Raw genomic sequence first — 25,000 nt, 5'->3', positions numbered from 1 at the left:
TTGCCTATTACAATATTACTAGCTTAACATTTTTTTAATGTAACATAGGCAGTTTATTCCTCAAGGTCAACAGGCACTTTATTTGTAGATGAAACAATAAAATACAAAGTTGTTTGCTAGCAGCAACCTCTTCATTAGTTACAAATCTCTTTAATGTAGAATTATTTAGATGAATTTTACTTCTGCAGAGATTATGCATATTTACTGATACTGGTGAATTGCAGAAGTTTGACTAGACTTTTATGATGGAAATGTTCTAAATTGGGCAGTTTTGTCATTATTGGTGCATGCATTTTGTTTCATTGTTTACTGGAAAAATGTTCTAAACAAATTTAAAATGCCCTCTAACAACTGTACTGTATTATACAAGAAATATAATTTAAAACAATCAGGAAGGTGTATCAAAGAACACATGTATGTTTCATGTGTAAGGGGCCTATGATATGAAAACAGCCCATCCCCATAATCTTTATCTGCCACTGGCCAGATGTATTTTCTTTTAATGTGGGTTTCAATGCTGTTTCAATTAATGTGAGTTTCAAGGGCAGACATGTTTTAATGCTAAGTCTATTTTCATTGTGAGCCTGCATTGCTTTGTTCAGCAGATATCTATTAGTGTTTGTGCTGTAGAATGTAAAATAACATTTTTAAATTAAATCCAAATCATCATAGAAATAAATCAGTATGCACATTAAATTGTTTATGGTAAATGGGGTGAAATAGCCAAGTAATGGGACACTGGAATGACTACAGGGGGGAGGCTCCATTCGACCATGATTTTGTGAGGGCAGTAAACTCAAAGACAGCCCCGCCTGAACTATACCTTTCAACTGTCCAGATTTTCACAGAATGAATAGATTTTTGCTTCTTATTTTTGGTTTGTTCCTCATAAAATTTGTGGTTTTGTGGCAAATCATTTAGGAATGAAGTCACTAAATAATGACAGACATTGAGTTTCAGACTTCATACCCTTCAGAAAAATGCATGCTAAAACAAAACATGTTATTCTATCAACTGTCTAAGTTTATACAAGAGCAATTTTTAGTACTGTCTGTATGTCCCCCCAATATACTTGGCCTTGTCCAGATTTCCTGCATTAAGAGGTTGAGAGTTACGTGCAAATAAATTGATATATAGAATTAGGTATATCCAAACCTCTCAACTGTCCCCGACTTTGGCTCAAAATGTTGCCCTCACCCTAATAATTCCTCCGCAAAATGCCAATTTTGGAAGAAAATGTAGAGGGTTTACAATTAATAAACAATTGCAATGATCACAGTTATAGATTACTTTTATTTCAGAAATGCATGCAGATTCTCTTATTTTGTCAGCTGCTCAACTTAACAGTACTAATATTAAAAAAAGTGTCCTTTCTTTGATAGGTTCCCAGCTGTATTTTGTGGCTATTTTATATTTTTGCATCACATTTTTGGTCTGTTTTTCATAAAATTGTGGTTTTCTGGCAAATCAGTGGCAAATCATTAAAGATTGAAGTTAGAAAATAATGACAGACATTTGTGTTTCAGATTTCATATCCTTCAGAAAATTCATACTTATGTAAGACCTACTATTTTATTATGTTTCTAAGTCTATAAGCGCAATATTTAAAATTTGTCCTTATTTTTGGGCCTTTGTCCCACTTCTATTTATGGCATTGTCCAGATTTCTTGCTCTGAGGTTGAGGGATATGACAAATGTGTCAGAGCCATCACCATCAGCCAGAGACATTTCAGATTGTGACATACTTGCTGCACCCCACTCCCCCATGTAGTGACTCTGGATGTGTCAAAGCAAGGCAAGGAGCATCTTTGCATTGTAAGTGTACAGAGTATCCCCCCATCCAAGTTAGACACAAGTACTACAGTGGCTTTTCATCTGTCTTTGATTTTGCAGAATGTCCTGCTTTTCTGTCATATTTTTATACTGTTGATTTATGCTTCTTATTATTCAGAAAATGCATGTTGTTGCTTTGCCTGTTGCTCTGTGTTTAAGTAACAATGCTTTAATGACCATGAAGTAAGCTTGTCTGAGATTGTAAGATGCAAGTATGCTTTATTAAGCATACTGTTAAATAATTACCAACAATGAAAGCCTATTTACTGTTGCAATGCAGAGAATATATACATAATTAGATAACATATAAGCCTTAGGTATTGAAATGCATATGACAGTGTTTGTAATAAAGGACAAGATTACAGTATTTTCAGAAGCTCATTAAATATTTTGAGACTTGTGGTCATCTTTGCTGGCTTTACCTGTAAACTAAACAGAATGACAATCTATCATGTGTGGTCCATAACCTGTGCAGTAATCCATTAAGCAGTTTATTTTGAGCTTGTTTCTTGTTTGCTGTTCATTTTTTACTTTGATCATAGTTTCCCCATGAAACAAGTAGATAGTTGTTGCCAGGCAACAGTTTTTTTTAGGATAAGAAACATTTTTACAATTGGGGGTATCACAGAGATTGCTACTTTGTTACTTGGTATTATAAAGCTGAATATAAATTATAATTATAACTGCAGTGCAAGGAGAAGTGGTTTGAGTTGAGTGCTGCTTGTTTTTTTATACTTGATTTTGACTGGCATTCCAGTAATGTATTTAAAAATAATTTATCTTTTCATGCCTCACAACCTTTTTGTTTCCATCTAGATATTAAGTAAGCTGTCATGTACCCAATGCATTGAAATATATTTTTCTTCTACACTTCATTTTGTCTTGACTGGATTCTCATAATGATGGTTTGGCACCCAGGGCAGTGTATTTAATTAAAGTCCCAGTTTTTGTGGTTTTGAGCATAGCTCCACACCTTTCTAGTTGGTCACACCCCTTCCTGCTGGCCACACCCATTCAACTGTCTCCTGCAGACCTCCTTTGATTTGAAGTCACCAGCCACCACTGTTCTCTTATGCCATGTGTGAGATGCTTTTTTTTCAGAAGTAGCTCTGTATATAGCACATGGCATACACTCAATGTGCCATCTATTTATTCAATGTTTGATGTCTCTTTCTCAACTGCATACCTCTCAATTGTCCAGATTTCACAGAATGTCAAGACTTTTGCCTTATATTTTTGGTCTGTTCCTCATAAAATTTGTGGTTTTCTGGCAAATAATTTGGAGAATCTGTGGATTGAAGTTAATAAATAATGACATACATTTCAGTTTCAGACTTCAAATCCTTCAGAAAACGTATATTGAAACAAACCCTGTTACTATAGTAAATTTCTAAGTTTATAAAAGCAATATTCAAAATACACGTACACCCATATTTTTGGTCCTTTGTGCCCCCATTTTATCAGGATTTGTCCAGATTTCTTGCACTAAGAGGTTGATAGGTATGTTCTCAAGCCATTTAACTGTATGATAATTCAAGCATTTCACTTTGGCATTCAGAATGTTCAGTTCAGGTATGTTAACTGAAAATCTACATGATTTATTTTCTTTAATGTGATTTTCATGGCTAATTTTTTTAATTCCCATTTCTTTAGTGACTGTAGACTTAATTTCAATTCAAGGATTGCATACTGCTTTTAGAATTCTGTAAAATAAATCAATCGTTGCAAGTTTTTAGTAATTTGAAGTTACTGCTTTTACACAACTAAATTTAATTGATGTTTATATATCTCTTACAAAGGTAGTGCACAGTATATCTGTTGAAGGCAAATTGTACAATATCATGATGACTGGTTTCTGTATAGCTGCACAAAATGTAACTGATTTAAAACCAGCCATCATACTTTAATACTGAGTGTCTGACCCCAAGTCAAAAGCTTTTACAGCACTATGAGATGAAAGTGGCGAGAGACAGCACATACTAAATAGCACATCAAATGGTGATCACACACAGCATGTTAGCAGTCTGTCAGCACAGTAAATACGATTTCCAGCTGATATTCCAGCTGCTGTGGAAGAAGGGAGACATTCATAAGAGCTTCATTCCTTGCATAGTTACCTTCTAGAAGTTCCAGACAACAAAAGCAAAGCTATACAATGGTACAGCTGCTTCAAAACTGCAAAATACAGCACAGTAAAACCACAAAGACATAGAGGTTCATTTCCACATTTTTTTTGCTTTTGTCTGTGGTAAATAGATTATCAAATGCAATGCTATATAAGAGCTGGTAAAACAGTTTTTACATGAAGTGTTAAGTAGATATGTTCCACATATGAATTTAAGTCTTAAAAAATAAACAAATATAGCTAAGTTATATTTGCCATAGATAATTGTTGGAAACAATAGTACTATATAAAAAGACTGCATAATAAAAAGAAAAAAAATAACAGTTCAGATTCATATTTCTTTTAAGTATATGTATGTGTGAATTATTACCAAAATCTGATAATTTGATGAAAAGTGAGCAAAGACGAAATACATCAAGAGAAAAAACAAAGATAATGTAGCAGAGCTATTATGGAAAAAAATCAGGGAAGGGTTGTTTAATAAATGAATTATGAAACTGAGATATACAATGGTATTGCTATAATCCTATAAAGGAACAAGAACAACAGACATTAAGTACAGTTATAAGTTATAAGAAAGTGGCTAGCAATAGCTTACTTCATTACACTAGCATGCACCCTATGTATGTCAAACATAATATAGTGAAGGGGCAGCTGATTAGGGTAGAGAGACTCACAAGTGATGCCAGCAAAATAGATAGAGTTGTGGGAAAATTACATGTGAGGTTCAAACACATGGGATATCCTAATAAGATAGTCAGCAAATTATTAGGATTAGAAGATGTAAGAGAAGAGACTAGGAAAGAAGAAGAAATGGTAAAGCAGGACAAACACTGGCAAGCGGCTATGCCTTTCATTTTTACAGTGGACAGAAAAGCTATTAAAGGAATTATTAACAATAATTGGAGAATTTTAATAGCAAACAAAGAAGGCAAGGCTGCAGTGGGAGAAGAACCCATATATATCAATAAAAGGGTTAGGAATTTTAAAGAGATTCTAGAAAATAAACATACACCCAGTAATAGTAGAGTTAAAGGTATGTATAAGTGTTTAGACTATAAAGAGTGCAGATTAATCGCAGAGAAACCTTATATAGAAGTAAGCACCTATGAAATAACTATGACAGTGCCAGGTAGGTTTACACGCAGTTCAGAATTTTTGATATACATGGCAAAGTGCCTAGCATGTAATTCCTTTGACATAGGAAAACCAATAGATCACTGAGAAGGAGAATTTATGAACATTATTATGGAATATAAAGAAAGATTACAACAATGCATTGTTCAAATATACAGTAGAATGTTCCAAATGTTCAAAGTTTTTGTTTTCAGTCATAGGCTATGTTTCTCCTGAATTTAATGGGGACAAAGAAGGAGAGTTGAATATAAAGAGCTTAAACGGCAGATTCTGCTCAATGCTTATAACAAACCTGGTTTTAATAGTGAGGTGAATTACAAAGTTGTTTTACACAGAAAAGCACAGTATAATAAATGCAAGTAGAATTGCAGTATTAACAAGTGTTTTATAGTAAGGTTTTTAGTTATGTTATTCATGTTATTTGTATAAAGTATGTCAATTGTTTAATTGAATAGTATTTTTTTGTTATTGAAGGGTATTTAAGTGTTTGCCATTGGGATTATGGGTGTTTCTGATGAAGGCCATTTTTAGGGCCGAAAGCGCTTAAGCCTGTATTTGTGTCAATAAAGGAAGTTTTCTTTGGGATTCCGCCACTTGGCAGCATTTGGAATTTTTTTACAACTTGCAAGTATTTTTTTGTATATATATATATATATATATATATATATATATATATATATATATATATATATATATATATATATATAGATAATGCATATGCATAAACTTCTATCTAATAAGCTCCTCGCCAGCTCACAACATGGATTTCAGCTAGGCCATAGTACCACCACTGCCATGCTTAACTTCACCAGTACTGTAAAACAATGGTCAAACAGTTGCTTCAATATTTCTAGATATGTCAAATGCTTTTGACATAGTGTCCCATGAGCAGCTCTTACAACAGCTGGCATCCTCAGTATAGTTAATAATACCCTCTCATGATTCAAAAACTACATCTCTGACCTCCAACAAGCAGTCAAATTGCAAGATGACATCTCCTCTCTGCTTCCCATAACAGTAGATGTTCTACAAGGCTCAATACTTGGACCTCTACTTTTCGCAGTCCTTACCAATATTCTGCACATGGCAACTAACCTTGCTACCATAATACAATATATAAACAACTCCACTGTCATCTGTGCTGTACTCACCTTATCACATCTACAAGAAACTACCCAAAGATCTTTCTCTGCCATTGAATATTTCCTAAATAAATATCAACTCATCCTAAATCTAAACAACACCAAGTTAATGCTTTTCCCCAACAGCCATCACAAAATAAACTATCATAACCAGGACATCAAAATCCTCTCATCCCATCAAATAGTAATTGAATCCATCCAAGAAACCAAGCTACTAGGTATCACTATTGATGATAAGTTAAAATTTGACACACACATATCACAAGCAATCAAAAAGACTCACATTAAAGTACCTTCTCTTTATAGGTTAAAACCATATCTAACCAAAACTACCAGACAAGCAATTGCTAGAACCCACCTACTATCTACTGTATTCTATCCCTCCCCAATACTGAGAAACTTTAAGAAGTTTGACCTAAACAAACTTGAAACATGCTATCACATTTTAGCCAGATTTGCCACCACCCTACCCCACAGAATACATCAATGTCATGCTCTTAAACAACTAAATGGCTAGAACTTCCTAACCTCTTAACTTTAAACTAGCTTATCCCAACCCCCTACATAGTATATCTACCCGAAAAATGTCCAGCCCTACACAGCCTCATTCAAATTCACTTCAACAGCAGGACCCTGAGATCCTCCGTTAAACTACTATTAAAACTCACAAAATCCAATAACAGCTTCGGAGACTCTCTATACTCTAATAACATCTCCAAAGCATAGAACTCTATCCCCCACAATATACTAAACACAACTGACCCAGTACAGTTCAAAACCCTACTAAAGAGCCACCTAAATGCCAATTGGTTATGCTCTTGTTCTTCACCAAGCTGAACTTTCTTGTCAGCCAACCTTTTTTTCCCATACTTTATCACTCTAATTTATTCTTAAACCTCTCATGTGCATATAACGTTTGACTAACTAACTATAAGATTTGACTCAGCCTTCTTCTCACCTCCCCATCTTTTCCCTTAGTGTTAACTACTCCAACTTATATCTCTGATGTACATATGACTCATGACTAGTTAATTCTAAGTTTCTTAAATGTATTTCACAAGCATTAGCTAATTGTTATGCCATTGCATATAATGCTTATTTTATGCTCTATACTACTGTTTCTGACTTGTTCAATTTTTGTAATGTGTTGCTTTATGATGTCATGATGTTTTATGCAAAGCTTTTCTCCCCGGGACTCTGCTGAAAATGGGTATCTGGCCCAGTCAGAATAAATAAATAAATACAAAATGTAGCTAGCCATCTAGCTATTTATCAATATTTATGGATAGATATGTTCAGCTGTGTGATTTTTTTCATTCTCAAAATGAGAGTGCATGTGGGAGCTTGTCCCATCAAAAATGTATATACTTTAAAGCATGACTGCAAGTTGAAGGCCTTGTGCCTGGCAGGACCTTAGCAGATACACCAGCAGTCAAATTATGTGCAAGTTGGACTACAGATAGTGATTATTGATGGACAACAGTAGTTCTGTGGATGGGGCACCTGCCTTTTCAGGTTGCAATCTGCTGAGCACAGTCATGGAAAGCAGAACCCTGCTGGTATTACTACACTGCTGCAGTACCATAGAGGCCAGGGTTTCAATCAACCATGCCACAGCCAACAGGCTCTCATTCTGCATTGCTGCAGCCATAATCCTACCAAGAATGTGGCCAGAGCCACTGAATTGCTAGACAAGTGGACCTCCACATGTGAAGCTACATCTGCTACAACATCATTGTCAACATCATGGGTAGACTCTACAAACAACTCAATGTCCATGCTACCATTCTGAGACACATCATGAACAACATTATGATCATTGGATGGGCTGCTAGATGATACAGATATCTGATGAGCTACAAGATAGAAAGACACAGATCAGGACAGTGTACCTACATCACATGATAGATATCAAAGACATATGGCATACATATATACATGTGTGTATGGATGTGTATGTGTGTATATATATATATATATATATATATATATATATATATATATATATATATATATATATATATATATATATATATATATATGTACACACACACACTCACACACACACACACACACACACACACACACACACACACACACATATATATATATATATATATATATATATATATATATATATATATATATATATACATATATCTCACAGCCATGTTACAAATACTAAAGACTTCACTCAGAGTCTGCTGTATGTATGTTTCATGGAATGCACATAAAATAAGTAGATAATCCATTCAGATGGCCAGCATACATGACATATATGATGCATAAAAAACAAACACCTAGCAAACACTCATGAGAAGATGGTAGTATGAACGTTAATTAATGAAGGGAAAAACAGCATTACTGATCACTTTGTTTACACCATTAAACAGGTGAAAACAGTTAAAATATACAGAATGTGTGACACACACATAACATTTGCATGTGCACTTGAGGGCGTTGATGCACACTGACCTAGTAATGGTAAGAAGGACACAGTATTAGTGGAGGTCAACTACAGGAAAACAACAAGGACAGGTATGTAACATACATAATAGCATACCATTGACAGACCTCTGCTGTGTGGAGGTTGTGTGTTGTACTGTGGAACCTACAGTGGGAAAGTAAAGAAAGACAGCCCTGTCATGTATTCAGCAAAGCAAATACTGACAGCATCACCTATACCACACAGTAATATTGGCTGCAAATATTGACATGATGGACATTGCAGCTGTACACCAGATGGGTCTGTATTGACAAATTTTGATAAAACTGTCAGACATCACATGCACTACACATTGTTGAAAGCTACGACAATTTTGCTGAAACATACCTGGTCTGTCTGTACTTGAAAATGCATGGCATGCCTCTCTACTGCATGCACCTGTACTCTGAAATGGTAGGCAAGCAACAATATAACAACATGCAGCAGTGCCATGAAATGAGGTGGAGGCACTAACAAGGTAGGCTTAACAGCAGCAGTATACAGTCACTCATCTTCTGACCCCTGGTGTAAGCCCAAAGTAGATGGTCTTGAGAATAATAATGCAAACAGCATCACAAATGTCGTTTGGTATGCTCAGTCTGTAACACAAATGTACCGATACGTGTAATTATACTTAAGTTTATCATCCTCACCCTGTGTAGAAGAGTGTCCATGCCTCAACTCTGCTCAACTCTACTGCTGTAAATCAAAAACAGCAATAGATGAATATGCATGCTACAGAAATATGCCATGATTGTCATAATACACGTTCATGTAATGGCAATAAATACATACATGTCTGTCTGTCCTGGAGCCCCAGGTTCAATGATACCACCAAGGATGCATTGCTCCCCTCTTGCTGTATGCAGTGAGGCTACAAATACTGTGATGTCATCAGTGAGGTAAGTGGTCCACCACCTGTAGCATTCCCTCGATCTCCACATAATATGTCACTTTGTGGTTGCATGAAGAATCATGTCTGAGCAGCAGCATCTACAGTCCTCACAGTATTGGTTGTTGCCTCCAAGTGTATTGATCATGTTGGTGAAGTATGTCCAGATTTCATTTCTCCAAACAGTGTCAGCTGAATGGCCTAGAAGTCTCCTTCCATGTTGGTGGAGAGCATCAATTGATGTAATTTTCTTTGGGTAGAAGTTGTCACCCCTAGCATGGTTGGCCATCTAAAAGACAGTGATAATCACATGACGATATTCATGTTTGAGGCCATTTATGCATTTCATTCTATGAACAGCATATGCTAATATAAACATAATGCATTCCAGTGGATTTAAAATGCCTGTATAACATTGTGTGTGATGAATACTAATGTGACTTATAACAAATAATAACAAGGTCTTCATACATGACACTGGTAAAATCAACATAACATGCAGCATATTTACAGTGGGATTAGAACCACTGGCAATGCATATATATTTTATGGAGGTCCAAAGCTAACAGCATTATGCTACATAAGCCTGCTTGCATGTCATATTCAAATACTACAACAAAAAACAATCTGAATAACTTAAGGAACACAAGCATAAACTTTAAGATCAGTAGCCAGGCCGCAGAGTACAAATATGTAGTATATTGAGATAGTACTGATAATACCTTTTTTAAAGAATCATCATTAAAGACATATCTGTAACAGCAACAGAACATGTTTATAACAGTTTTGTTAGGAGACATTAATTAAGAAATATCCATAATATCAACATAAAATACTAAGTACAGATAGAATCCATAGCTTTACATAATTATACCACAGAGTGCAAGGAATTTTTAGTAGGAAAACTGTAAATCATCCTTCATATACTGTTAACATTTGTATATGGAAGTCTGTCAATACTACTGCATATGGCTAGTAGGACAACACCTGTTTGCATAAAGTTCAAGACATCACTCCAGTAACTTATGACAACCTCTCTTAAAATTATAATTCTGAGTAAATATGAATTTAAACATGTACCTTTTGAATTAAGTAGTGTTAACAGATGTACTCTAATTGCCACAACAGAAATTCCATCAATTCTCAATGTACTTCTCACTCTGAATCACAGAATCATAGTGCACTTTGTGTGCACTGAACTTTAAGTACCATTTGCACCATACATATTTAGTGAGGTTAATTAGAATTCGAGGTTTTAGAATCTCATTCACCACATCCATGTAAACTGCTGTTATGTGCTTAAACGTCTAGGTGTGCTGTGTGAACACCCAATAGGTATCAATAAATGGTACCATATATGGTATGTGCTCATTATCTTTCAATGATCTTATAACATGACATCAGCACCCCTTTCAAATATTGATTTTGATAACTTTACTGATCAGACCATTGCTAACTGTGAAACGAGTCATACCTCAGTGAGCATTTTTGTGTTTTTGTATTTTTCAAATTACTTCTACTTGAGGATCAGGATGGCTGCTTCAAGGAGGCTGAGACATGTCTGTGTGCCCAACTGGAATGATGAGGAGATGACCCAGATTTTAGCCATATATGCGGGATTGGAACAGACAATTAGAACTACACCAGGCGCTTTGCTATGATCAACATATGGAACAGGATTGTGTGGGAGCATTGATTGAGGACAAGGATCTACCACACTGGAGTGCAGTTTCATCACTGCTGTGATGACCTGTATCAGAGGGATATGGAGAAGCTTCCAAGGAGGGTAGCCGAAGTGCGGATGCAGCCCATTGATCACTACAGTAAGGACCAATATGCTATGGTTTATTATCATATATTCAACAGTCAAAATAAATCGACACCTGAAATGCAGATGAAAAACTTCGACTCATAATGTCGAGAAGGTCAGAATGTCACAAAACTATTGCGAATTCGACCTTTCTCGACATCCGTAGACTGCAGTCCAACACTGCACATGACCTGACATGATGATTTTGCAGGGGGGGGCAAGCCCCCCTACACCCTCTGTGAGGGACTGCTCCCCCCACACCCCCTACAAATTATATATTCCAACTCCGTGATCACACTACAGTGGGGAAAGGGTAATTTTTCCCAATCCCCACTGTACCGTGATCTCTAGTTACAGGATCAACCTCATATGTGCGAATGCACTATGCATTTGCTGAACCAGGACTCACACAAATGAAGGTTCGGCAACACAGGATTTAGCCAAATGTAATTCATAATCTCATGGTCACCGAACCTTCACTTGAAATTGTGAAAGTAAACCATATTCTACATATACCTGAGCATTGCTATGGATATTACAGATATATCTCTGCTCCATATATATCATATAGATGTTTTTATAACTACATATTAGCTGCTGTGATAATTACCTCATGGGGATAATTAAGCGGACTTGGTAAATAATGTCCTCTTAACTATGTATTCCATTCCCATGTTGTTATTTTATGTAATAAAGTGCATAATATCCACAAGTATTTCCTTTGCAGATGCACATATGTTTTAAAACATCTGAGTATATAATTTCACATAGCCTCTGCTCTCATGCATCTCAGACTTCTACAGCACTTAGTTCCGGATGACTGCGCATTTCTTAGTTTTCCATTATAGTCCCACTGTATCACCTATTGGGCTGTTACAAGTTGGAATGCAAATTACATATATAACTTCCTCCTAAACAATCATATAGACATGTTTATTTAATTTAAAATGTAATGACTGTCTCATTGCTTACACATGTTTTTAGTTATGTGTTGATAGCTGTTATTTCTTTAATATGAAATGTCCAAAAATTGTATGCATTTTCTGTATGCATCTTTTATCATACGAGTTCTATGAACCATCTTCAATACCTGTTTTCTACAATGAAACCCTTGCTGAATGCTGTCTTAGCCTTTAAAGCAACTGCCCAGCATGTCTCAGTTTTGGCATGATGTGAGCTCCAGATCACATCGGTGAAACATATATCTGTACCTATTACCTTGGTTAACTGCATCCAAAGTATTTTTAAAGAACTTTATTGCAGTAGTTTATATTATGGTTTATGTTGTGCATGGTAACAACTCTGTGATACAGTCTTTGACTTTTTATGAATATTTCCATAATTTATTATCTTCTAAGTACATCAACTTTCTAATAATAGGGTTAGTAGAGCATTTCCTGTTTGTTTAAGTATAACATGCAGACTATTAGCTTGGCCTATAAAGCAACCGGTCAGCATGTCCAAAGTTTTGCGTGTTGGGGTTTCCAAATCACATAGTGGAAATATGTATTTGTACCTGTTATCTTAGTTGACTTCAACCATAGGATGTTTTGGAAGTACCATATTGCAATATATTATATTAATGTTTATGTTGTGCATGGTAATGAGTTACTGATATCTTCAAATTTCTGTGACTATGGCTGCAGTCCATAATGTTCTGATAATATCAGCTATTGAACAACATTTTTTGGAAAGCAGTACCCATTTGTTTAAGAGAAGTATGTGCTGATTGCCAGTTCAGTTTGTAAGGAAATAGGTCAGGATGTTGATATTTTGGTGTGCTGTGTGTTCATACCTGGAAAGGGGACACATATATCTGAAACCGTTATCTTGCTCTAATATAATCACATCATATATTTATAGAAGCAAATTATACTTATTGATATTAGTGTATATTCTGAGCATAGTTGCAAATAACTTGGTTATTCATTGAATTTCTACTACTATATCCATAATTCATAACATTCCATTAACATCAGCTATTTAACAAGGGAGCGAGTACATCTTGCTAAATCCCGTTATATGTCTGAGCAATTTTTGGTTAAAATTATATACTTTGTAAAATGCTATGAGACTCTGTTTTCTCATGAAATATTAAAGTCAATAGTGAAACAACATCATCCTTAAATTTTGAGGCACTGGAATGGGCAGGCTAACAGTTCAAATGAAGAACAGCAAATATGTATGTATTTTCTAACTGATGTGCAATTTAACAAGGAATAATGGTCCTTACACATACCTTTTTGTGCTCTCATTGTACAGTAGCATATACAAATCTGTTTACAGAAGCTGTATGCTACATGATGCTTTCACATTGTCTGAGAAATGTATGCTGTGCATTACCATTAATGTTTCTGAACACAGTGATAACCTGAATTTATTTTTCTAACTGGTTACCTACATGAGCAGCACATTTTCATATTTTACAATCCTAAGCCTAGAGCATTATAATTAGACTATCCCCCATCAGATGATGCCGCAACATATAATCTTTTCACTGCCTGCAAAACATGCTTTCTCAGTTAAGGTGTGTGCCACTGAATAATGTGACATCTCCCTCTGTCCTGGGTCAGTAACTAAGGAGCTTCAATTCTCTCTGCTGACTTCAATGTTAGACTGTCACTTAAACAGGTGAAATATTCAACAATTTTCCCCTAAGACCACAACAGGAACATGTTCCATAACCTGGGACTAATCTGTATTCTTCTGTCCACCACTAATGTAACTCCTTATTACACAATTCAGACCATTGTGTCCCAGTTTAAAACCTCTGATACACTCACACATAAATACATCCAAACACTTTTTGGAAAGCCTGACACAGATTTCCACTTGTGTCCGTTCCCCAAAATAATACAGTATTGCTGCCACCAATCAGAGTGTCTTCATGCCCTTTTAAAGGGGTGTCCAATTATAAAAAAATAGATATTAAAATAAATGATAGCAAATGACCTAAGCAGCCAGGGTTTCAGAGTGACCTGGGAAGTTATCAAAGCAAGTATAAGCACTCTTAAATCACAAAAGAAAACACTGACTGACCAGCCACAATGCAAGTTAATAAAATATTTAATAATTAGCAAAATGATTAAGAATATAAAACAGTAATTTCCAATAAACAAACAGAGCTCAATCACCAGGAAAATGAAATCAATACTGTAGGATAGAAATCCAACATTTAGAAAAACTCTAACTGATCTGATTAGTTATAATTTGCCTATTTGACTAAAGAACACTGTTCCTAATCTAAACTAAATATTACATCAGAGCTAAGGCTGGCTTACAGTTCTTGGTGAGTCCTTTTGAGGTATCCACTGCACAGTACATCTCACAACTGGCTGTTAACTGACAACTGATAACTGTAACTAACAATTTCTGACTCTAACTGATTTTAACGGTATTTAGCAGGCTCTTGTATAGACTAGCCTAACTGTCATAATTGTTCCAGTTCTAATTTTCACTTCATATTTTGAAAATTATCCAACAGCTGCTTTCTAAAGTTCCTTCCTGTCTTTCAACTTCTGACAGTAACACATAGCTACTATCAGTATTCCGATGACATAATCTGCATATCATTTGAATCTGAGACAGTTTACCTTTATAAACATTCTTCACAAACATTCGCTGTTAGAAATGTAAAAGTATACTGTTCAAGTCTTTAATACATTCTGTACAAACAGATTATAAATCAACATGTAAGAACTTATTTATAATATCATAGCTAATCATGCTGGCATAATAATAATACACAGGTTAATCTGAAATTATCTACAAAAACTCAGCCGGACATGCTAGCACAAATAACAGTGTGTAATTTCTTCACAATGTGTTAGGTAGGCAGGTAGTTAGGATTGGACTTGGGATGTAAATTGTGGGCCCAGGTTTGAATCTCATGTCCTTCAATCTATGTTCAAAGATGTTAACACCTGACTGTAAAAATGTCAACTGTATATTGTGTTTATCTAATGTACTTCAGAATAAAAATATCTACAAGCTGTGTTGAGAAATGTAAATCAGTGTTATTTTAAGAATTCATTTTTCATGCAGTCTATTTTTTGTTTCAGATGTTAAGGAACACTGTCAAAACACAGCCATGTGCATCAAGCGGGTGCAGAGTCTGGAGGATCAGCAGAGGAGAGATGTATGTCGATTGTTTTATGTATTTTATGAACTGAAATGCATCTCCCCCTATTTTTACACCTGTATTTTTCACAATAACATGTTTATTGTTTAGGATGCAGGAATGCCTATCAAGTTTCAGTTAGGTATGTGAAATCATGAAACGATAGCATACTTATAACTGTGGCTAAATCGAACAATGATGATTTTTTTTCTTTATCTTTGAGCAATTTGTTCAGCACACTTTTTAAATGTACTCTACAATACAAATGATAGTTGCTTTTATGCATTTGCAACACATCTTTTAAGATGGCTGCTTTGCATACAAGTGTAAGTGATTTGGTTAGTGTTTATGTTGCATGGTTTGGCATACTTGTATATCTGATTGTGTTGTCTGATGATCGATCTGCTTTGTATAGGCTTTCTATTCACAGAATGAATGAGTGTCTGCTGTGCCAGAGTTTGCACTGCTGTTTGCAGACTGTGTGGCATAACCTTCAGTTCAACATTGGTATTGTATCTGCCTTAGACACCGTGGATGTTTTTCTAGAAACATGCTTATAGCCCAGGTTGAATGAGTGTTGAGCAGATACCCATTTGATTGCAGCAGTTCATATCTGGCACAGTCTGCAGGTCAAGATTTGTATTTTACCTGCCTCAGACACCCTTGGGTGTTTTTTAGTAAAAACACAGTTATAATCTTCTTTGGCTGACACTTGAGCAGATACTCATTTGATTCTAGCAGTTCAGTATCAGCACGCATATTCCATAATTTATTTATTTATTTATTTAATTTGTTATATCATTCTGATAACAGCTTGTTTTTCCAGATTATGAGTACAGATGTACACATACAATACTGTTAGTAACAGATATATTACATTCTCATATGTCAACAGTTGTGCTGATTGAACATAGCAAATTGTTTTTAGTGATGTACTCATTATATTGCTGTGTGTTCAGCCAAATGTCATGCTACCTGTCTCAGAAGTTTGTTGTATGGCTTGCCTATTGTCCACAATATTGTCTTATCATGTTCTTCTCATTTTAACATAGGGTCATAGGATCATAGGAAATTACTAGGCTATCAATCCTGAGATCATTTTAAGCCTAGCCATTTCATCCCAATGTAATACCATGAAACTGTTAGTCAGTACCCAAGATTACATTCAGTGATAACTGCCCATGTCCAGGAGGGTTGTGGGCACTATACCCGGTAAGAATTTACAGTTCCCCATCCACTCGTTCAGGTTCCTCTTGAACAGTAAATATATAATATGCAGGAAATAAAACCACCAGAACTACGGAGCAGTGACCCAGCAATAGCAATGGAAAAACAAATAAAGATAAAGCAAACAAAACGCAACACCATGCACTGGGTCTGATGGCTTACTTGAATTATATGTTCCTTCTTCAAGGCAATGCACAATTGGAAGAAAAAAGTCACAAAGTTATGTAGAAACGCCACGAGACTGCAGAATAATAAAACCAAGTAGTTTAATTCAAAATCTGTTAGCGCTTTCACCCTGAGGCTTCATCAGACAGTATAAAAATACACAAAATGTATCAGGTTTAAATATATGGGTGTCGCTACTGATAGGTTAAAAATATATCACATGCTTAACATAAATATAAGCCATTTAAAATGCATTATAATGTTCAAAATAATAAATATATTAAATGGCTAATCAAATAAGAGCTAGTATCATTAATAAGAATACAAAACTAGCCTAAAATATCTGAACATTTTAAAAACAAATAAAATAACTTTTTAAAAATAATCATACATGCTGGGGTCTATAACATCTCTTTCTCTTCAACACAGGTGCTATATGTATTTTCTCATTCAACCCTGGAAGCTTATCAGCCCTACACCTTATTATCCAGGACATCTCTCTTTCTAAAGTGTAATTAATAAAATCACCTCCCCTGCTGCTAGAGTGAACCTCTTGTAAAACACAGAAAGAAAAGGTGTGCTGCGGACCAGTGAATTTCACATGTCTAGCTAAAGCATTAGTATCATTGCCCATCCTGATCTGATACATGTGCTCCCTGATTCTCTCTCTGAGCATTCTGTTCATTTTACCAATATAAAAGGAGGTACAGGCCGAGCACCTGGCCAAATAAATCACGTTGGAGCTAATACAAGAGGTTCACTCTAGCAGCAGGGGAGGTGATTTTATTAATTACACTTTAGAAAGAGAGATGTCCTGGATAATAAGGTGTAGGGCTGATAAGCTTCCAGGGTTGAATGAGAAAATACATATAGCACCTGTGTTGAAGAGAAAGAGATGTTATAGACCCCAGCATGTATGATTATTTTTAAAAAGTTACTTTATCTGTTTTTAAAATGTTTAGATATTTTAGACTAGTTTTTTATCTTTATTAATGACACTAGCTCTTATTTGATTAGCCATTTAATATATTTATTATTTTGAACAGTATAATGCATTTTAAATGGCTTATATTTATGCTAAGCATGTGATATATTTTTAACCTATCAGTAGCGACACCCATATATTTAAACCTGATACATCTTGTGTATTTTTATACTGTCTGATGAAGCCTCAGGGTGAAAGCGCTAACAGATTTTGAATTAAACTACTTGGTTTTATTATTCTGCAGTCTCGTGGCGTTTCTACATAACTTTGTGACTTTTTTCTTCCAATTGTGCATTGCCTTGAAGAAGGAACATATAATTCAAGTAAGCCATCAGACCCAGCGCATGGTGTTGCGTTTTGTTTGCTTTATCTTTATTTGTTTTTCCATTGCTATTGCTGGGTCACTGCTCCGTAGTTCTGGTGGTTTTATTTCCTGCATATTATATATTTATTTTGGCTCCATACACCGAACGAGGAGGATGGCAGAGTTAGCTGGAACTAATGTTGAGTTACCATACGTTCTGAATGGTGGTGAGCTGACCAATCGGAAATCGTCTAGATTTCAAGACTGTGTGAGAGGTACAACCAACATGTTGCTGTTATACGAACCGCAACTAGGAGATATTAATGAAAGATCTGATGCTAGAACTATACTTTCTGTTACAGAAGACTTACAAAAATTTGAGAGGGAGTTCATGAAGTTAAAACGGCTACAGCTTCAACGACAACATTTTGAAGCTTGTTTGGCGAAGCGGATCATTCCACGAGGGTTACGGATTTTAAAAATGCCTACTTCAGGTAACGCCTTCCCTGAGCTGTTGTACAAATGGCAACAGCTCAATATTGAATTGAGTAACAATTATATGAGACTTTTGATAGATTTTCATCAAGCTGAAGAAGAAACTTTGAAAAGAACTGTGAATGAATTATACAGCAGTATTAAGTGTAAAAATGTTGATGGAACTATAGATATGTTACTGGACAATGTACTTGATAATGTGAGTCTTTTTGAAAGACGTTTGCTCGAACAAAAGAAGGGCAAAATTCTCAGAGACTTGAAGGACTTTAATAATAATCATGTGTTCACTTGGCCCAGACCAGCTGGGCATGTACAACAAACAAATATGAGTAATGGTTCTGTTCAACTTAATAGAACTGTTAATGCAGTCAATATAGATAGTGAGCAAACACTAACGAATGGTGGAACTAACAATACCAATTTGAATTTGGGTCTTTCAACTGTTTCTGTTATGAATGTTAATAAAAATAACACTGAACCAGCTACTACATCTGAAGACTCCATAGCAGTTCTAGCTTCCCCTTCAACAGTCAGTTTTGTTAATACCCAGAACTCTACTTCTAGTGAAGGGGCTCAAGCGAATACAGCTAATGTTGTAGTAAGGAAAAAGGTCCCAGCAACGGATAATATTTTGAGTTCAGATAATACAAATGAGACAGCCTTCCACCCTTTCCCTATAGCACAGAATCAACGATTAGGGAGAGGGAGGTCTATGAGCAGAAGGAGACACAAAAGGAAGGGGTCAGGCAACGAGGTAGTAGGTCCTACACTCAAGAAAATGTGGGAGAGGACCACACCACGTTAGTAATTAACCTAACTAATAGGGTTTTAACACCTTATGAGTATGATATTTTGAATAGAGGCTTGAGTTTCATACCCACAGTACGTGGTGATTTAGTGGAAACAATAGTCGATTTGAAATGTTTTGTGAGGAATATACAGCTTAGATTGGATTTTCACTCTACTGACAATGGTATTAGAGAAGTGAGATTCAGACCCAATAGTACTTATATACCTCAGTTACATCCTTTATTGGATACCTATTCACGTTTAGTAGAAAATGACATCTATGAATAGTTTGATAAGAATAGGAAACATAGGTATAAGCAAAATCTTAATTTTCATCAAAGACAGGCATTAAATACCTTGAAAATGGATCCCAATATTATCATTAGACCAGCTGACAAAGGTGGGCCTATTGTTTTAATGGACACTGTTGAATATATAGAAAGTATGAAGTCATTGTTAAATGAAGGGACATTTTATAAACATATTGACATGCAAATTGTTACAGAGAAAGTCTTTAACGTTTTTGATATGTTAGATGAATTAATGGTGACACATGACATTAGTGAGGAATTATATCATTACTTTAAGGTAAAGAACCCACAAATTCCAATAATACAGGGCCTTCCTAAAGTACACAAGTCTTTACATCATCCACCCATGAGGCCTATTGTATCTGGACAGGGGTGGTTAACTGAACCCCTATCCATTTACCTGGAATATTTTTCTAGACCATTGATTGATAGAAGCCCTCATATCTTACGGGACAGTAAACAGTTCTTGATAGAGCTTTATGAATACATGAAGAATGTAGATCCACTGACTGATTTTTTTCTTGTTAGTCTGGATGTTGTTAGTCTGTTCACCATTATACCTAATGAACTAGGTGTGCAGTTTTTTCTTTATTTTTTACGTAGTAAATCAGACTATACCAGTAAGTTTATAGATTTGTTAGCACTATTTTTGGAAACTGTACTGGTCAATAATGTTTTCATGTTTGGGGATGAACTATATCTACAAAATGATGGCGTAGCTATGGGCACATCATGTGCCAATAGCTACGCCAATATAGTTATGGCCCAATGGGAAGAACAGCATCTCTTTAGAATAAGATACTATAAAGAATGCATAGGGTTTTATAAAAGATTTGTAGATGATCTTTTTTTCTTATGGTTTGGAACTGAGGAAGAATTATTGTCGTTTTTTCAGGTTGTTAACCATTCTACAGATTTTTTAAAATTTACCCTGAACTATTCTAGAGAAACTATCTCTTTTTTAGATGTTTCTTTGCAGAGACTTCCCAATGGATTAATTAATACATCCATACATCGGAAGCCATGTCATAGGAATGCCCTACTCCATCGTGAAAGTATGCATCCTACTTACGTTTTTAATAATGTTGTGAAGGGCCAAATCATGAGGGCAGCTAGGTTGAATCCCAGTGAGATTGGTTACACTGAAGAAGTCGATAAAATGAGGGGGATGTTTATAAATAGAGGATATGATGCACATATATTTGACAGAATGGAGTCTGAAGTTAGTGAACTTCGATCTAATGTGGCTAGACCATATTACTCTGAACCTGTTTTGAATAGTAGCTCAGTGTCATCTAACCCTGAACCATCATCTTGTTCACTCAGGGCCCCCCTTTTCTACACACAAGATGCTGGAGCCATAAGGAATTTTATAGAAAATAGATGGGAAATATTAACCCTTGATTCAACTGTTAGGGAAATAGTGGGTCCGAAACCTCTTATTAGTTACAAAAATAAACCTAACATGAGATACATGTTATGTAACAAGACCTTATGTCCCACTATTAGTTATAATATCTCTCAGGCTTATAATATCTCTCAGGCTCAGAATACAAACCCTTGTGGACATTGTAAACAGTGTGCTTTTATAGACACTAGGAATTCCTTTGCACACCCCATTTCCCATTATGAGTACAAATTAAACACAAACACTACTTGTATTAGCTCCAACGTGATTTATTTGGCCAGGTGCTCGGCCTGTACCTCCTTTTATATTGGTAAAACTAACAGAATGCTCAGAGAGAGAATCAGGGAGCACATGTATCAGATCAGGATGGGCAATGATACTAATGCTTTAGCTAGACATATGAAATCCACTGGTCCGCAGCACACCTTTTCTTTCTGTGTTTTACAAGAGGTTCACTCTAGCAGCAGGGGAGGTGATTTTATTAATTACACTTTAGAAAGAGAGATGTCCTGGATAATAAGGTGTAGGGCTGATAAGCTTCCAGGGTTGAATGAGAAAATACATATAGCACCTGTGTTGAAGAGAAAGAGATGTTATAGACCCCAGCATGTATGATTATTTTTAAAAAGTTATTTTATCTGTTTCTAAAATGTTCAGATATTTTAGGCTAGTTTTGTATTCTTATTAATCACACTAGCTTTTATTTGATTAGCCATTTAATATATTTATTATTTTGAACATTATAATGCATTTTAAATGGCTTATATTTATGTTAAGCATGTGATATATTTTTAACCTATCAGTAGTGACACCCATATATTTAAACCTGATACATTTTGTGTATTTTTATACTGTCTGATGAAGCCTCAGGGTGAAAGCGCTAACAGATTTTGAATTAAACTACTTGGTTTTATTATTCTGCAGTCTTGTGGCGTTTCTACATAACTTTGTGACTTTTTTCTTCCAATTGTGCATTGCCTTGAAGAAGGAACATATAATTCAAGTAAGCCATCAGACCCAGCGCATGGTGTTGCGTTTTGTTTGCTCCTCTTGAACAGTGTCATAGGGGTGCTCTGTTTCACATGAATTGGTAGCCTGTTCCAAAGATGCAGCAGTTGCTGGGAGATAAATCTGTCTTTCAGTCAGCATGTCCTATTTAAGTCTCAGGCCATTTGATTCTTGGATTCTGATAATCATTCCATAACTTTGATACTGTACAATGTGATTGGACTACTATTTGTCATTAATTACAGATTACCTGAGCATTTCTATAGTATGCTATTGCACCTGTGATACTCCATTGTGCATGGAGCTGTTCTAAGTTTCTTGCTGTATATTATGTTACAGTGTTATCCACAAGTTTCACACTGATATTGGTGTAATGCACTAGATTTCACTAACTTTACAGTATCCAGCCAACTGAGAACATGTACTAAGGCTATTCTTTGGTAAAACCAGTTGTATAACTAGAAGTGTAAACATTAAGGAGTATAGAAGGTCAGTCAATATGAAAAAATAAATAAATAAAAAAAACTAGCCAAAATTAAAAAAAAATGGTCTGAATACTTATGCTTATGGGGAAAGTGAAGTGAAACTGAATGCAACATATTTTGGTTTATTATAGAAAGTTAATACAGATAAATAACTGTTTTTCCATGAGTAAAAGAGGTTTGGGATTTCCTGAACTTGTGATAACCATGTTTTTTTATCATTTTTCTAAGCCATTTCTTGGCAATAATCTAACCACCTCTGTGAATACTCCCATTTGTTCAATATCACCACAGTAGCTGTAGTGTAGCAATCATCCAATTAGACATGACACTTTTTTCTGTCTTAAGGCCTAACCCTCCACAATGGTTCAAGTGTTCTTTCAAGGATGAGAGGGCTTTCTGTGCCTTACCCTGTGAGTATGCACATTGCCTTGAGAAGTGACATGTCTGGAATATGCTTCTGGCTTAGGATGGGAAGAGCCACTAACATGGATTAATCTAGAGTTAAATGTGTTAACAAATATGTTTATAACAGAAGGAGAGTAGATAAAAAAAATAGAAGGAAATCAAGTTTCAATAAAAATGAAACTGCAATATTAAATGTTATTGAATTATGCAGGTTTCACAAGTCATGCTCTGAACTCTCAGCAAGGTTATTTTTTACAGAAAATGGAGTCATAGATATTAAGTAAAATAATTAAATAAACAGAATGTGATTGGAAAAAAAAATAATTTAATGCTACTTCTTGTTAAACTGCAAGTATGCTGGAAACAAAAAGAACAACACGCTTGTCAATGGCCAGTGCAATGCACTTTATGATATGGTTGCAACAAGATAAAATATGTGAAGTATAGAATACCATCTTAGTCATTGTGAAATTTGTCTTTCAGATAAACATATGCTATTTCTGTTTAAATCATGTATTTTACAAGAAAAAAGATTGTGTGAAATATAAGAAAATATTGGAGAAAAAAGTACAAAAATCAAAGTATAAGAAAAAAAGAGGAAGTGGACAGATGCAAATTAAACAAAGTGCGTACATCTTGGAAACGGTAAGATTATAAGCTTATTTTCATTTTATGATTGTCTTACAACTAAATCATTTCTGAAAAAGTGTGGAGTTGTTTTCAAATAAGTAATTATATGAAATAGCTAGATCATTACTGAATCAAAAAAGCAGCGGAATTAGGAAAGGAAAGTAACAGAATGATAGAATAGCAGACATCCTGCAGTAAACAGCAAAGTGTGAAAGTACAGTTGTATCAAAACACATTTATTGCAGGTAAATTTTTCTTTCCTTGAGCTGCCTTAGTCCTATAACTGATTATTTAATAAAGAGGTTACAGAGGAAAACAAACTTTTACATGTGGATGGAGCTTTACCTCTCACTTAAAATAAAAATAAGGCTGACTTTTTCATTCTTTTGAATAAAGCCAAGTTAGAGGAAAAAATGTAACCCCAAAATCTGGTAAATCTATAATAGAATATGCAAATTAGCAAAAATATGTGTCACCATTTAACTGTATAGTATATACTGGAATCCATTATTATAGCTGACTAGTAGTCTAAAATGTCCAACCCAAGCTACTCAAAATTATTCAGTAAAATAGACATGGAAATTAAGGGATTGTTTTTTAACACCATTATTGAATTATTACTTGTGATATGAGCAAATTTACATTTATACAAAAGTAATCAAATTGTATCAAATTATCATTAACAAACATTATACTTCACATATACCGCTATATGTCATATAACCTAAACAACATTACATTAAATATTCAATTCCTGGCCTTTTTTTATGCAAGAAACATCTTTTTTAAAGCATCACTTACTACATTTGTATACATGAAAACAAACCACAATGACACAATCCTAGTTGTAAGCATTTTACATCACAAACCATACCTTCACACTGCCAGTTGCAAACATCATACATCATGTATAATCTACCCAATCACTTTCATTCAAACATTACATAGCTCATTTAAGTCCTGCCTTATTTTAAACCTCATTCCTCCCCTATATGTATTGTTCTCACAATTCCCATGTTTTTCTTACTAAGCTATTGTTGAGCACAATACTAAAATATAAAAAAATATAAGTGTCAAAAATGAGTTTCTCTGGTAGAACTATCTCAGACTTTAGACCAGAAACATGTTTACGGCAACTGTATGTTACAAGCTAGATAAGGCTCATAGTATTGCTATGATATGAAAGAAGGGAATATTATAATTTGACCTTGTTTTGCTACTCGTTCTATAATAAATACATCTTT

The sequence above is a fragment of the Protopterus annectens genome, chromosome 5.part0 (assembly GCF_019279795.1).
Source record: "Protopterus annectens isolate FY-2018-M chromosome 5.part0, PAN1.0, whole genome shotgun sequence".
In the NCBI taxonomy this organism is placed as follows: Eukaryota; Metazoa; Chordata; order Ceratodontiformes; family Protopteridae; genus Protopterus; species Protopterus annectens.
This window is presented reverse-complemented; position numbering follows the sequence as displayed.